We start from the raw sequence: 5000 nt of genomic DNA, 5'->3' as shown, positions 1-5000 counted from the left end.
TCCTGTATTCTTTCCGTGCCATACTCAGTTTTTTGGGGGGTTTTTTCCCGGCAATTCTCTACTATCATTTTACTTATAAGTAGTTAATCTTTACACCCATAAAAATCCCTTTTACAGCCATTTTGAGCTTGTGGAAGGATAGATTTCTGTTCAATACGGATGTGAAGATATTGTAGGTGGTGTGGAGACATGTTACCGGTCGGTTGTTCTTCGGATTTATTATTATTATTATTATTATTATTATTATTATTATTATTATTATTATTGTTTTTGTTGTTGTTGTTGTTGTTGTTGTTGTTTTTGTTGTTGTTGTTGTTGTTATTATTATTATTATTATTAGTAGTAGTAGTAGTAGTAGTAGTAGTAGTAGTAGTAGTAACAGTAGTAGTATTATATTGTTGTTGTTATTGTTATAATATTCATATACACATGCTCGATTAGACTACTGGAAAAAATAAACATCCTAACATCGGTCCACATCATGTAACCTTATATACCAAGGACCCTCCTAATTATCATACTTGTCCTTAACACTGTTTACTGGAGCTGTACTTAACTGGATTTTATGCCCATTTCTTCTATTCGTCAGTTCAAATTTTAGGGATAATTCTCAATGCACCTATAACTACTGGGATACATTTCACCCGCACTTTCCATAGGTTACATCCTGGTACTTCGCTATCTTTTCTATATCTCTCAGATTGACCATTTCATCACTTGGGACTGGAAAGACAATTATCTGGAACTTTCTATTCTCTATCTACTACGTCGAAATCAGTCTTTCTAGCTTCTATTACTCTGTCAGTCTGAATGTTGAAGTTCCACAACATCTTATATTTCTTACTTCCCAGTATTTTACTAGGTTTATATTCATACCATTTATCAGTATGTTGAAATCTTAGCTTTCAACATAACTCCTTAGGTTTTCATGCTTCTCTTGTATTTTTTTTGTGTGCCAGCATCCAGTCTTCTAGTGCCATTGACCCTCTTCTGCCTTACTTTCTTGGTAAGTATAATCTTGCTACTCCTGCCTTTGGATGGAGGAGTCTTCCATTCATATTGAATCTCTCCCTCGTTTTTCTTTGTTGATTCAGTTTTTGTCGAGTCTACAAAAGCTACTGAGTATCTAAGTAATTATACTGCGCAAGTATTTACATCCTTCACTTGATTCGGACCATTTAGCTTTGACTTCATTAGTTTCCTCACCCTTCTGATGTATTCTGTCTTCCTTTTCCTTCTCATTTCGATTGTTAGTATTTTGTTAGATTCTAATACTCATAGATAATTATAACTCTCCTCCTTTCAAGGGTTTTAATGTCTGGCCATTTGTTAATTGGATGCTTTCACGGTTCTCATGACAGATATTTCCCACTTATATATGCCAAACTCCTCGCCTCTATCTTTGTTGAAGAGTCTTACAGTCTGTATTAAGGAATCAGTCTCTCTTTCATTCTTACTAAAAAGCTTAAGATCATCCATGTAGAGCAAATGGTTAATTTGTCCATTACTATTTCTGAACAGGTACCCTGCATTTGCCTTCCTTAATACTAAACCGAGGAGGATCACGGATCACTGCCTGATCAAACGCGGAATCTTGAGGTTAGTAGCCCGCGCTCTGAACCACTACGCCGTATGCTCGTCAACTGTAAATAACGTACATAATTCCTCATTTCTTAAATATAGAATTGTATTATATTATTTTTTTGTCATTTAGATTCTTCTTTGGTTTGAGCTGTATCTCTTAAATTGTTATTTGTCTTTCCCACTCTCCGGTCTTTCTCTTCCAGCTCTCTTGTGACCTCTTCTACATCCAAATATGTCATCCACTTTCTTCTCCAAATAGCTGTAGCTTAATCTCCTAATCTCTAGTCAGTCACTTTAAACATACATTTCTCTACCCAAAGTGTTAACATCCGTTTTCTATAGCCCTTTCTTTTAGGCTATAGTATCTGCTGATACTGTATTAGGATAGCAACTGTCGTCAGTCTGTACCTTTACTGAAGCACCGTAGAGTGAGAGGCCTTCCCTTAAACGTCCAGTTTCATTTTCGCTGTTACAACCAGAGTTTCTTCGGAAACTCTTGAATCTCATAAACTGAGGTAAAGTAACTTTCATTACCATCGTCATTACCACTATTGTTTTCCGACATCGTAGAATTTACTGCATACAAAAAGTATTTATTTGTGTCAATAGACCTACTATGATACGCATCAAACTAAGGAATGATAGCAATATATAAATTGCGAAAGAATTAGACTCTAGGTTTTAACCTAAATATGGATTGACGCCCTGGTTGAAGTTGTGTCACTGCAGTTTTGTGCATATGCGTTTGTGCGTGTGCTTATGTGCTTGTATGTGTCTGTGTGTTTGGCCTCTGTGTGTGTTCTCGTGGGTGTAAGTACCGAAGAAGAAAGTGAGTAATCAACGCTTCATTGGTAGATGGATAGTTTCTTGTATTTATTGAGGGATGCTAATAAGACTCCAGTGGTTTCATGGGAATAACTTTGCAATTATTCAATCGTTGTTTTAATTAGTTCAGCTCTTTTGAAAGACAAGAAACAGGATTTCAATAGCAACCTCGTATGAGCCGATGACAGAATGACAAAGTGTCTCATTAGGTGCATAAAGGGAAGTGATCATTCAAGAATTTTAACATTGACAATTTCAATATTGTCATATAATGAGGCACGTTTTATAAGTATAGGTGTGTTAGTGTATAACTAATACTGTGGATGTATACATAGAAACATAGTCAAGACTACCAATCTATCTCACTGAAATATTAACAGAACAAATTAACAAACACACTGGATACTCATGATCCAGTTACGATATATAAACCATGACCAACAGGGTAGCAAGTGAACAAACGGCTACAAAAATTTAAGGCATTTGTCTGATCTCTTACATACCCACTTACTCATGAAGCTAAGTATAAAAGTTTTCACTGAATAATGTCATGCAAATACTATGCAGATACCTACATACATACATACATACATACATACATATATATATATATATATATATATATATATATATATATATATATATATATATATATATATATATATATATATATATATATATATATATATATATATATATGTATATATATATATATATATATGTATGTGTGTGTGTGTGTGTGTGTGTGTGTTTGTGTGTAAGCATATAGACATACACACATTCATTTCTGTATATTTATTTGCGTATAGTCACTCACCTGCAACTCTCATAAACAATACGTATATAATTAATTCAATAAATAAATTTTAATCCAATCAATATTCCAGTATTCTTTTGCTTGTTTCAGTCATTTGACTGCGGCCATGCTGGAACACCTCTTTGAAGAATTTTAGTCAGAGAAATCGACCTCAGGACGTATCTTTTTAAAGGTTAGTGCTTATTCTATTAGTCGCTTTTGCCGCATCGCTACATTACGGGAACGTAAACACACCAATACCTGTTGTCGAGCGGTGATGAGGATGTAAACACAAACACAAAGACACACACACACACACACACACACGCACACACACACACAAACATATATATATATATATATATATATATATATATATATATATATATAGTTTATAATACTATACATAGTATTTTGTACTTTCAGGCTTCTTTCAATTTCCGTCTACCAAATCATCTCTCAAGGCATTAGTTGCCCCGAAGCTATAGTACAAGACACTTGCCTAAGGTGCCACGTAGCAGGACCACACACCCACGTGCACTGCAACCCACTTGGTACGACACAATGTATTCTCAGCATTATACTACTCGATAAGTGTATACTATAATACTCTAAGTAATTATGCTAGTTATAAATTGTGAAGAGAAAATCTCCAAAGATTATAAGAGGTGTATTAGGACAGAAAGCAAAATTAAATGCAGAGAATATTACCGAAACAATTAATACATAAGATGTGCCGCTTTTAAGATATTTCACTTCATTTTCAAATAACAAAGACCGAGTTGCAGCAATTATATAGAACTAGAAAACTGCCAACTCTGAAAGTAATATTGATAGGTTCTAATTATCAGAATGGCAGGAAGAAGATAGTTAAACGTAGTTGATACTTTAAACACTGTGATATTGAGTTTGGAAACCTATGTTGTACGTAGCAAAGTAAGACTATTACTGGCGGTTACAAATATCCGAAAAGGTACTGAAATAATGCAATCTTTCGGCGGAGGAGAACGGAATAAAGAACAACAGTATAAATAGCTGGAAAGAGATGGAACAACATGGCCAATAAAAAATTGAAGGTTTTGAAAGTAAATATCATATGTTGTGACTGACGGATGTAAATCGGCGAAACTGCGTTGTTCATAATAGCCGCTTAGGAATAAGCCGTTAGAAAGAATCTGATAAAAATATTGATAAACTTCAGCCAGACAGCAAACACAGAATCCGTGGGGAAGGAGAGGAAAGTGTTAACATTTTCTTAAGTTACTACAGTAAGCTAGCGCAAAAATAGTAAAAGCAGAGGAATAACTTTTAAGTAGAAGAGTAAGTGGAGATGATAGTGGATTGTATATATTTAAAATAGCAGGAAAATGCTATGAGAGAATGTCAGAGGCTTTAACGGAGGATAATAAGAGAATTTTATGGGTTTTACCCGAAAAACTTACCAGAAAACCGGATATGATTGTGGAGGGAAAAAAAAGTCAAAAAAGGGTGGTTATGCTACAGCTTTTGCAGTACCATGCCATAATAGAATGGATATTGAATAAATTGAGAAAAAAAAAACGAGAAACATCAGAACCGAGCAAGAGAGATGAAGAAAATGTAGAAGTCTTAATATAAAAGTTATTTCTGTAGTTCTTGGTGTACCTGGCACATCACAGAAGCCGGTAGTTAAGACACTAAATATTATTGGAATTGAGAGTTGACAGTGTAATCCTGCATTCTGCAAGTATACAAAAAAAATGATAATAAAATAAGAAAGATTCTTAAAATTTGAGTTGAACTGTTTTCACTAACA

Source organism: Octopus bimaculoides, chromosome 6, assembly GCF_046866305.1.
Source record: "Octopus bimaculoides isolate indiv1 chromosome 6, ASM4686630v1, whole genome shotgun sequence".
NCBI classification, from domain to species: domain Eukaryota; kingdom Metazoa; phylum Mollusca; class Cephalopoda; order Octopoda; family Octopodidae; genus Octopus; species Octopus bimaculoides.
This window is presented reverse-complemented; position numbering follows the sequence as displayed.